A 12,723-nucleotide genomic window follows, 5' to 3' on the forward strand; every position below is an offset into this window, starting at 1 on the left:
CATGACTTGTCTTTAACTTTATGTTATTTTGCTCGTCAAAGTAAAGATAACGTACTCGCACATTTCCTGACTCATCTACTATTGTTTATCTTTACAGGAAAATGAACACTTAACTTGTTACATTTCCTTTGGAACTATGCCATCTGGAGATCCACAAATCCACGGTTGTTTCTTGTGGATTGTTAACCCACATCCAATAACACGAACGCCAAATGTGCATTCTATTGCTTCACTTTCCATTTCACTTCCGTAAGAAAGATTGTTCAAAGCAGTTTCCCCAATTGGAGATTCAGTTACAAATGCGAGGGCTTAAATATCAAAGTTATGTCGCCTAGTTTTGATCCTATGTGCTTTAGTGCTAGCAGATGTTCTTTTCATTCTTTCTTGAAACCATCGAGGGCATCATGATTGTGATAGAGTGTCCAGGAATCTGTATCAACCTGCACTTTGCTGGTAAAAAGCATTTCGTCACTCACAGTGCGAAAGGTGTGTTTGTATGGCAAGCGCACGTCGTTAGAGACTTGTAAAAGAATGAATGAATGAATGAATGAATGAATGAATGAATCAATCAATCAATCAATGAATCAACGAATCAATGAATACACTTCTCTCCCAGTCACGGATGACCAACAAATTGGAAGAGCGTATTCGTTTATTGTAATCTAAAGCATTACATGTAGTCAAATTTGAACGTACTCCAAACAAGCCAACAAACCAATAACCGAAAGCAAGATACAAAAAATCCAAAGATATTCAAATTTGCTAACAGTTAGATAATATTAGTATATGTTGCATACCCCATAAAAATTCTACATCCTTATCAAAACAGCGAATAGACCCCACTCCCAAGCCAGGGACAACCGCCCACCGGGGAGGGGGAGAAGATCCGCCCGCCGCGACCATTGCACTCAAATGCAACCAGAATTATTAATTACGGTAAATCAAATATATTTAACTCCACACGACAGAATGGAAACAAAAGAACGGACATCCACCTCCCCCAGTCACGGATGGCCACCAACCCGGGGGAGAGACCGTCCGATCATCGCATCCATCGCTATCACATGTCACTGGTTTTGTTCAATTTCGAAATGCAACTCACTTGTAACTGTTAACACATTCAATTATAGTTTATTAACCCCCACCCTTGGAACTACAGCCCTTGAAGGGCCTTGGCCTGCCAAGCGACCGCTGCTCAGCCCGAAGGCCTGCAGATCACGAGGTGTCGTGTAGTCAGCACGACGAATCCTTTCGGCCGTTATTCTTGGCTTTCTAGACCGGGGCCGCTATCTCACCGTCAGATATGTCCTCAATGCTAATCACGTAGGCTGAGTGGACCTCGAACCAGCCCTCAGGTCCAGGTAAAAAACTCTGACCTGGTCGGGAATCGAACCCGGGGGCCATCGGGTAAGAGGCAGGCACTCTACCCCTACACCACGGGGCCGGCCAATTATAGTTTACTACCACAGACATATTCTTTAATGGTTACTTGAATATATCTTTGAAAGTATACGACCTTATCCTTGTGAGGTATTTCCTGGATTTTAACTAAGTAACTTGTAAATGTAATAGCTGTGTCACAATTTCCTCACATTCTCTCTCCACATCATTCACTATCCTGTCTATCAATGAGGTGGCTACGACCCTGCGCGATTGTTCGATTTCAGTACTTTCTTCTGCTCGAATCATTGTACGAAGACTGCAAGGGATGTGTTTTAAAATATCCTGAGTTAATTCGAAGGGGGGAAAGAGATGTCTCCAAAGTATTTTACCGAACAGTTCTTCTACGCGTTTGCCTTTTCTTTATTTTTCTGTTGACACTGCTTTCGGGCTCAGTTTTCCCCATTGCTGCGGATGGTCTGTTTTGAAGACAACACTTTCATTACTTATATAATATACTACCGCAGCTACGTGTTTATAAATTCCTCTGGCGCCGGCAGGACAGGAAAATTCGCTAGTAGACACATTCCTATTCTGGTCAACCTGAACACAAAATAAACTTAGCAAACATGCATTAAGTAATCCTACTAAATAAACTTTATTAATTGTTACCTAAATACACTTTGTCTACCTCAAGTTTCACGATATCAGGCGGCAAAGTGACAGACGTTTGTCGGGTGACTTTTCCTGTGATGTATTCGAAACAACACGAAATTAACTCTTCAGTGCCGTTAACGTGGCTACTGACAATAAGGTTTCTTCCTTTATTGCACGATTATTCACTTAGATTCCCGAACTGAATCGCATTAAACCCGCAACTGGTTCGAATGTCACACACGTTGTACTGAGACTCTCGCACTACGCCTCAGCTCTTGTTTCAGAACGGGCCACTGTAGCGCTAGTAGTAGCATTTCGATCTATCTGCAAGGTAGTAATTAAGTTACAGGATTGTGAGCGATTGCAAAGAGACCTAGACAATGTTGTGAGATGGACATCAGACAATGATATGGTGGTAAAAGAGTTGAAAAGTCAGGTTGTAAGTTTCACCAAGAGAAAAAGTCCTTTCGGCTGTAATTACTGTGTTGATGGGGTGAAAGTAACTCATAGTGAACAATGTATGTACCTAGGTATGTATGTATAGGTGTTATTATAAGGAAAGATCCTCGTTGGGTTTGGGGGGAGGGGGAGTGTACCTCGCTGTACGTGCACATATCTTCGCAGCAGCATCTCCAGTGTTTTTCGATCGGCCGGGTGGCTTCACATCTCTAGTAACAGCTCACGCCGACCTGAATCAGCATATAGGCCGACTCCCAGTTGGAAGTTAGCCTTCCCGATACCTAAACCATGACTACCACTACAACCACAATGACTTCCGCCCTCACTTTTCCTCCCACCCTATGACGACTATTACGTCTTCCCATCCTTCACCACTTATGTCCACATCTGTATCCGTGCCACAAACGTTTCCTCAGATCAGTGTATTCTGCGCCGCCGTTCACCACCTGTTTCTTCGCCTGCACAGCCACCAACTACGACACCGTCAACTCCAGCTGCATCAGCATTGGCCGCCCGTCAACCAGCATCACCGCCATACCACCAGATACCAACACAGTCTTCAGTTCCCGGCGTCGACCCACTCATCTCCGTAACAGAAGTCCAACGTCAGCTACGCCCTAACGCCATACCAGTCCGGAGGGCGTTTCGCACACCGAGCACAGAATAACATAGAGATGGCATTGCCTCGCTGAAGCCGAGTTATGCGCGCATCGCCATGTTGGCATTACCAGCAGTGCTAGTTATCCTATCCGAGTCACGCTAATTCCTATCAGAGTCTGCCATTTTAAAAGATTTCTGTAACATTATTTCATTGGTTAACGCATCTAACGCAGTAGAAAAGTGCCTTAGTCATAATGATAAGCACGGGACAGTCCAGAACACTGCTTTTATCGCAGTACCGGTAGTCTAAAATTCGGAAATATGAGCTCAAATAGCCTGTTATTATATCAGATTGTATTTAGCTCAAACGAATTGCCGATTTGCAAGGATTAGCATCTACACTTTGATACCATCGAGATAATGTTCTCTGGTGTGGAAGACAAGTGTCAAAAGTGTTTCTCAGAAATGAATATGCCTTTGGAGAAAGAAAACGAAGAGTAATGGCAAATGCTTTGAACTTCTCATCATACAACTTTTGCACTTTGTTATATGAAGCCTTATCTTGTTGTCGTTTATACAGACACAATGAGGTACCTGACAAACCACTTAACATTTCACAGTACTCATTATCTATCAGAGCCTTTTACGAATATCTATAACAGTACATAGTTCAGCCACCTTTTTCTTCATTTGACTCTTTTTCTGGTGCAATAATTTCATTTTCTTTCTGTACGCAATTTCTTTGGTTTTCATATGACTATTTGGGCACTAAAATACGTTTCTACACTTTTATTACAGATTGATTTTTCCAGAACAGGTACTTCCTGGACTGCTGTAGAGGAGTCTAATGAAGGCATTTCCACAGTCTTTATGATTTTAATGACCCTCCTCTCCTGTAAAATAAATTTACGAAATAGTAGACTTAATCTAAAAAAATATGTATTTCGACACATTTCTCACATCAAAGACAAGTGTCGATGCGGCAGCCATCGACCATCTTATCGCCACTGGTGCCCCCATCTACGGTCGTCTCCATAACGTCGAACCTTCTCGTTCCCCTCCACAATCTTGACATGACCTCACCACACCATGTCGCCGCACCCGGCCTGATCATCCTCTTTTCCAATCACCCCACAACGTCCGTCCGCCTTCTTCCCCAATTAATATCTCCTTCCCACCACCGCCATCACTTGAACATCTCCGACACCTCACAACTATACTGTATCACATCACCTCCACAGTTCACCACCTCACCCTTCCCCACAACTTCCATTTAAGCACTCCTGTGTAAACGTCCATTTCTTCCCATCTCCATAACCAAGAGACCCCATTCTTCACTTCTCAATAAATATTCACATGAAGAGAAAATAACCTTTGATTGTATTTGTAGGTACTTTAGGAAAGCAGCAAACACAGATGGCTCAGCCTTACGAAACACAATGAAGTGCGATCAAAATCACGTTCAGTAAAGTGAGCTGAACATATGGTGCTGAAAGGTGTGGAAACCAATTATCCCTTCGTATAGCTCTTATCCATTTTTTCCGTCGTTCATTATCTTTAGGAAAACTGTAAATGATAAAGGGGCTTCTTAACCTATACTGCATGTGCAAGGGGAAAACTATTCGGCACTGAATATTCGCAAAAACCTATTGCTTACCTGTGAAAAGTTATCCCTGGTATTTTCTTTGAAGCTCTGATTTGCACATCCATACACTACACAAGTAGGCATTTTAAAATCACAACACAAACTTCCTTTATTTACTTCACACGTGGCGCACTGTTCACTTGTTTACACTAACTGGTCTCCAATGTTTTGGTCCAAACAACATGGCGGCCGCTTGTGTCCACTGACTTCAACTCAGACGACACATTGCCACCTCTATGTTATTCTGTGCTCGTTGGTTTCGCATCGTCAACTCCACCGGCCCAACATACTCAGTATGCCTACAGCTACCCACTGCGGCAGCCATCGACCATCTTATCGCCACTGGTGCCCCCATCTACGGTCGTCTCCATAACGTCGAACCTTCTCGTTCCCCTCCACAATCTTGACATGACCTCACCACACCATGTCGCCGCACCCGGCCTGATCATCCTCTTTTCCAATCACCCCACAACGTCCGTCCGCCTTCTTCCCCAATTAATATCTCCTTCACACCACCGCCATCACTTGAACATCTCCGACACCTCACAACTATACTGTATCACATCACCTCCACAGTTCACCACCTCACCCTTCCCCACAACTTCCATTTAAGCACTCCTGTGTAAACGTCCATTTCTTCCCATCTCCATAACCAAGAGACCCCATTCTTCACTTCTCAATAAATATTCACATCGCTTTACCCATCCTCTTCATTCAGCCACACCGTATATCTCCCGGCCCGAGAAAGAGCGTCACTATCTAGGGGGCCCACTCCGCCTTCCGGACGGGGAATGAAAACAAGTAAACGAAACCTCGTTGGGGTAATACCTTTAACGAGGTTGTATGTAAATTCAAATAACAGATTTCTTCATATAATTTGGAGGGTGTTTATTGCTTGTTGTAAGGATGTAAAGGCGAGGGCGTATAAGTTCTCGTAAGACTCCAATTAGAGTATGAATTCAGTGTATCAGGATTACTTTATACGAGAACTGCAAAAAAATATTTTTGCTAGTTGCTTTACGTCGCACCAACACAGATAGGTCTCATGGCGACGATGGGACAGGGAATGGCTAGGAGTGGGAAGGAAGCGGACGTGGCATTAATTAAGGTACAGCCCCAGCATTTGCCTTGTGTGAAAATGGGAAACCACGGAAAACCATTTTCAGGGCTGCCGACAGTGGGGTTCGAACCTACTATCTCCCGAATCCTGGATACTGGCCGCACTTAAGCGACTGCAGCTATCGAGCTCGCTACTGGAAAAATAGCAAAGGAAAGTAGCATGATTTGTTCTTGGTGACTTTCATTAAAAGAGTAGTGTTACGAAACTGTTGCAAACTTTGGGCTAAGAAGACTTAGGAGTAAGCAGATATTCAGTGCAAATGTTTCCATTATGTGAACATTTTGCAGGAATTCAAGGGTACAGATTGGTGCAAATATTCATTTTGTAGAAAGAGGAATTATGGAATGGAATAATTTATTAATGATATCAATGATGTAAGTTTACGCTAGTTCCACATAATGAGCGCTGTGGTCGCACACAGCTCGTGTGACTCACAGTCACGTTCTAAACGTCATTTCGATCTGTTAATTCATTGAAGCGAATGGGATATTAGAATAGGAAACATGCGTTAATTTGCATATCTATAGAGAATTATTCACTGATCACCTTACTGCGACTGCTGAGAGATATCATCTTCTCCGTCAAGATCTCACTGTGATACATTGATTAATGTGCTCCATTTTAAAATATTATTTCAGGTGTCTGCAGGAGAGGGTGTGGCAAATGCTGACGAGGAGGAGTTGGTGAGGAACTGCGGAACAATCTTCTATTAAAACCAATCAGAATGGAAGAAGTATGCGGTTCTACCCTCCAAGAATCGGGACATTGGGGAAATAAAGACAAGGGCCACTTAGCTGTGAGCTTGCATTGCCTGAACATCCAACCATAATTCACAACATAGCCGGACGGTTGCTAGGTAACATTGTCTGACCATCCATTCATACTTCACATCATAGCCCGCACGTCTGCTAGGTAACAATGTCTGGCTATCCAACCATACTTTACACCACAGCCTGCACGGTTGTCAGGTAACAATGTCTGACCATCCAGCCATACATTACATCACAGCCTGCACAATTGCTAGGTAACATCGTCTGACCAACCATGCACACCTTACATCACAGCCTGCACGCTTGTTAGGTAGCGTTGTCTGACAGACCATGCATCACAGCCATACATTACATCACAGCCTGCACAATTGCTAGGTAACATTGTCTGACCATCCATCCATACATTACATCACAACCTGCACGGTTGTTAGGCATTGTCTGACCATCCATGCATACCTTACATCATAACCTGCACGGTTGTTAGGAAACATTTTGTGGCAATCCATCCATAGCTTCCATCACAGCCTGTACGATTGTTAATGTTACACTTTGTCACGTTACGTTACACAAATTTTCGGATGACCCCCAGCCATAAGACAGTTTTATGTCAAAAAGGCCGAATAGCTAGAAGGTGACTGGAGCTGCCAAGTTCGGTAGCTTGCACATACTGTAACGTTGCTAGTCGCTTGGAGATCTCGCGCTTAATATTGATTTCTTTAAAGTGTGCAAGATAGTTTCTCACCACGGTCTCAACTTTAATTGCCTCTTGGATCATAAAGGAAAAAGAAATTGCCAAACAGTGAACTGGTGATTTAGTTTCTCTGAGTTTTGCTTCCAACACTGAAATGCGCTTTAGAAACGCGCAGCTGTGAATTGGTATTCGGGGATAGTGGGTTCGAACCCCATTGTCGACAGCCGTAAAGATGCACTTCCGTGGTTCCCCTTTTTCCCACCATACAAATTATTGGGTTGTAACTTTATTAAGACCACGGCCGCTTCCTTCCCACTAATGGCCTATCCCTATACTATCGTTAAGACGTATCTGTGTCGGTGCGAAGTAAAACAACTTCTAAAATAATGTTAAAAACCTGAAAAAGCACTTGCCATATTTGTCTTTCCATCAGTAGCCATATCTTTGATGTTTTGATGTCCATAATTATTGAATAGTATTGGGAGTGTTTTGGAAATTTCATCAAATTCTGTAATAATTCGTTAGCCATATTAGGACCTAGTTTCGCTCGCTACATTATAGAAGAGCTGGCTGAACGACTAGAATTCTAACCTACTACTGTCTAAAACGCCGGGGTCACAAGTCAGTTTGATAAATCAAGTAAATTCTTACACCAGCCCAGCTTAAGTTTCATAGGGGGAGTAACATCATTAATGGAGGGAATTCCATGACTTGCTAGCAGAGCGGGTATACGTAGAACTGTCATCAAGTTGGCGGACTGGCCACCTATTGTCCTTGTGGTGCACTAAACGCTAGCTCCTGCAAGAGGCAATTGCGTGCTTACGGTCTCTGTTCGTCAGCGGCGGAACTTGAGAGAATGTCGTAGTTTGAGCAAGGGGAAAATTTCACTTTCTGCCAAAAACGGCAAATCTGCTAGTGAAACGTTGGAGGTGATGAAAACGAAATCGCTCCTATCGCCAAGAGGGATAGAGCCACGAAAAGGTAGGTCAAAACACTAGGTGATTCTTGAACTCTAGCCGCCAGTTCACACACTTACAGTCTGCAATACGTATGTGTAGGCCCGTCTACTGACTCACTGACTGTAGTACGAAGGCGTACGCGGTATTGCGTATACTGTAGGCGCCAGTCCACGAAATTATTGACGCTAGTAGCAGATTACATCAGGGTTTCAAAACCTTTTGTGTCTGCGGCCCCCTATGGCATTCGTGTCCGAGGACCTCCTAGTCATATAACGTTATACTGAATTCAATGAACAAAAAACCGGATTTTGTTTGATGTTTGATTGTAATCGTATAATTTAAGACAAATGTTTACTTTCCTAGTCTTCTCTGCAGTGAAGGGGTAGTGTCCCTTTTACCTGGAGGCCTCGCGTTCTATTTACGGCCATGTCAGGGATTTCTAGCTGGATCTGAGGGCTGATTTGGGGTTCACTCGGCCTACGTGATTACAATTGCGGAGCTATCTGACGGTGAGATAGCAGCCCCGGTCTAGAAAGGCAAGAATAATGGCCGAGAGGATTCATCGTGCTGACCACACGACATCTCGTAATCTGCAAGTCTTCGGGCTGAGCAGCGGTCGCTTGGTAGGCCAAGGCCCTTCGGGGCTCTTGCGCCATAAGTTTTCTTTTGGCTTGGATTCTACTTTCCTTAAGATTTAAATGTAACTTCATTTACATGAAGATACTTTATATATGCATAGAAATTATACGTAAGATATTGTGACACTTGGCTAATAATTACAACAGTCTGGATCGGTATGTTTACCGCACTTGAGAAAATTCACTTGGTATAGTTGTTGTTGTTTCTGTACTTCGTTCACATTTGTGTGAGAGCAGAAATGTTACACTCACACAGGTATGTTGTCACGAAAAGCATTAAACACAGTATTTCATTTCTATAAATTGTAAGAGATGTGGGATGCCATGTGCCCAAATGTCGACAAGAGTCGCGGAGTCATGATATAACGTCTTCACAAGATACTGATAACTTGTACCATTTATCGGCCAAGAGTTTCATATACTGTATGTAAGTTATACAAGAGTGAAGACATATGTTCCTAAATTTAGAATGATGATTTTAGAATTGTATGCGTATAATAAAATTTCTCTTCAACTTACATTATTATGAGACCCCTTGGATTATCGTCGCGGCGCCCCAGGGGTCCTCGAACCATAGCTTGGGAATGACTGGATTACATAATAGTGTGGCGTTAAAGTATTGAAAGAGAGGAGCTGAATCGTGTACTGTCGTCTTGATATGATGGAAGCAATTTGAAGCACGAAGGAAGGCAATTAGGTTTTATCTCAGTTCAGTACTGTGTGGAGAAGTGTTAATAAGTACAGTCTGCAATAACATGACAGTTTTGTTTAATAAGGTGTTATGTGACTCTCATAGCCTAGATCAGGATTAAGAATAAATCTAATGCAGCTACTTGAAGTCTAGTTTCTTATTACTGTCATGACATATGTCCAGAGTCACAGTAGTCATACTTTTCAACGCAATGATTTACGTAGTGTCGACATTCAAATCTCTGAATTTGCGAGAGGTTATTCAACTAATTAGCCTGCCTTCAGCAGCTTAGGCTGAACGATTAATACAGAATTTAATATCGAACAGCTGCTGTCATCGCATCAAGATTTATAAACAGCCATAGCAATTGAAAGAACCAGTTTGTCGAATAGGAGGTAGTTTGAGCGTTATGGGAGTCAAAGTTTGAGAAACGCTCGGAAGCGTGCACGCTCTACATTTTGCCGAGAAACGTCCACCAGTCTGCGAGTCATGTACTTCCCGAGTGCTTGAAGTTCACATTTGCAGGTTTGAGATATTCAAAAGATTGCCTTTCATTTCACAGGAAATTCTAGGGCGCATATGATAGAACATTGATAATAATTTTGGACACAGCATTGGTTAAATTTTCCTACCGATGAAAACATAGTAATTCATTTGCGAAATATAGTGGAAAACGACAGTAGCGTAGCCAGGATTTCAGTTGAGGGGGGGGGGGACATTCATCCAGAATTTTATTTTGATAGGTGTCCAAACTTCCAGAGTTTAGGTGGTGTAGAATACCTAAAAAGGAAATGAGCGTCCTTGGATCCAAGTAAGAATGGATGATTCGCGTAGATTCCAGAAGCTAATAGTAATCTTCTTCTTATTCTTCTCTTCCGCCGCTTTTCTCACATCTGTAGGGTCGCGGGTGCGAACTGTATCGCACATGTGGATTTGGCCCTGCTTTATGGCTGGATGTCCTTCTCGACGCCAATCCTATATGGAGGGATGTAATTACTGTTGTGGGTTTCTTTGGTGGTTGGTAGTGTAGTATGATGTCTGTATATGAAGAGGAAAGTGTTGTGACAAACACCCAGACCCCGATCCAGTAGAATTAATCAGACGCGATTAAAATCCCCGACCCGGCCGGGAATCGAACTCGGGATCCTCTGAACCGAAGCCAATGAGTCGGACTCCGGAAGCTAATATTGATATACATTATATATAAAATGCTTACTAAAAGTACATCCGTTAAAACTCCTGGGGTGTCTGGACTCCTTGGACGACAATCCTCCCTGCCCGGCTACCTCTGTTACTCCCATCCCAACATAACTGCAGCATTTCATATATTCCGAGTACAAGTGAAATGAATGCAAGAATAAACAGTTTGAGTAAAGATGCAATATTCTGGTTTAGACTAAATACGGTAATATTATTATAATAATGGTCGTGTGATAAGCAATAAAGAAGTGACATTTTATACAAATAATGCGGCAATGAAATATATATACAGGGTGTTAGGTGTATACGTGCAGATATTAAGCTAGTCGGCTAAGAAAAATACATCTCATAATATATGCTATGTACTTTTTACCTTGTCCTATTAGTTTGCCCATAACTGAGCCAAATATTTCAGGCCTAATGTGTTTTGAACGGCCGTAGCAGGATACGCCGGTGATGTCATTCTGTCCACGCGTAGCGGAAGTACAGTAGCCGAGTATAGGGCTTGTTGAACCTGTTTCTTATCGCAGGCCAACACATGTTGTTGTGCACTTCCCCTAAAGGCTTGGCAAGTAGAAGAGGATGACTCACGTGCCAGGTCACTTGCTGTACTCGAAAACCGGTGTAGGGTACTCTGTGTGAAAAGTACACAGAATCCTTACAGTGACGTCGAAGATCCGTACAAGCACATACGTGCGAATCAAGTGTTGTGTATTTGTGTGCGATTTTTAAGACGTCAATGGCATTACTCAGTGATCCAAGCTGACAAAATGAAAGGAAATGGTTAACAAGTAAATGAAATATGGGCGCAACATTTCTGTGCTGTTATTGCGACAGTCTACGATGAATTTCTGACAATAGACAATGCGGGTTGTCTATGCTTATTCATAAACGTTTTAGGTCATTGAAAGGACGGTGCACACTGAAAGAAAAGGCTATAAGTTTTCAGTGAAATTGTTATTAATGAGACAAATTTCAAAAACCGTAGTTGCATCCATCGTGAACATTGCTCGAAGGAAAAAGACCTACTGTGGAATTGCCGCCGGGCATTTCTAATAGAAGGCTTATTCTTCTTTTTCCTCATCTGTTTACCCTCCAGGGTTGGTTTTTCATGGGACTCAGCAAGGGATCCCACCTCTACCGCCTCAAGGGTAGTGTCCTGGAGCGTGAGACATTGGATCGGGGATACAACTGGGGAGAATGACCAGTACCTCACCCAGGCGGCCTCACCTGCTATGCTGAACAGGGGCCTTGCGGGGGTATGGGAAGATTGGAAAAGATAGACAAGGAAGAGGGAAGGAAGTGGCCGTGGCCTTAAGTTAGGTACCATCCCGGCATTTGCCTGGAGAAGGGGGGAACTACGGGAAACAGCTTTCAGGATGGCTGAGGTGGGAATCGGACCACCTCTACTCATTTGACCTCCCGAGGCTAAATGGACCCCGTTCCAGCCCTCGTACCACTTTTCAAATTTCTTGTCAGAGCTGGAAATCGAACCCGAGCTTCGGGGGTGGCAGCTAATCACACTAACCACTGCACCACAGAGGCGGACGGAAGGCTTATTACTGAACAGTAAGTACCGATAGGTAAAATGATGACTGTAATGGACCCGTTTAATTAGAACTTCCGTAAAAATACTACTATTACTACTACTACTACTACTACTACTACTACTACTACTACTACTACTACTACTAATAATAATAATAATAATAATAATAATAATAATATCTTTACGTTCCACTAACTAATTTTCACGGTTTTCGGAGGCGCTGAAATGCCAGAATTTTTTTATCGCAGTATTTTTTTATGCAAATGAATCTACAGACACGAGACTGACGTATTTGAGCACCTTCAAATACCATCGGACTGAGCCAAGACCAAGCCTCCCAAGTTGGGTTCAGAAGGCCAGCACT

Source organism: Anabrus simplex, chromosome 1, assembly GCF_040414725.1.
Source record: "Anabrus simplex isolate iqAnaSimp1 chromosome 1, ASM4041472v1, whole genome shotgun sequence".
NCBI lineage: Eukaryota > Metazoa > Arthropoda > Insecta > Orthoptera > Tettigoniidae > Anabrus > Anabrus simplex.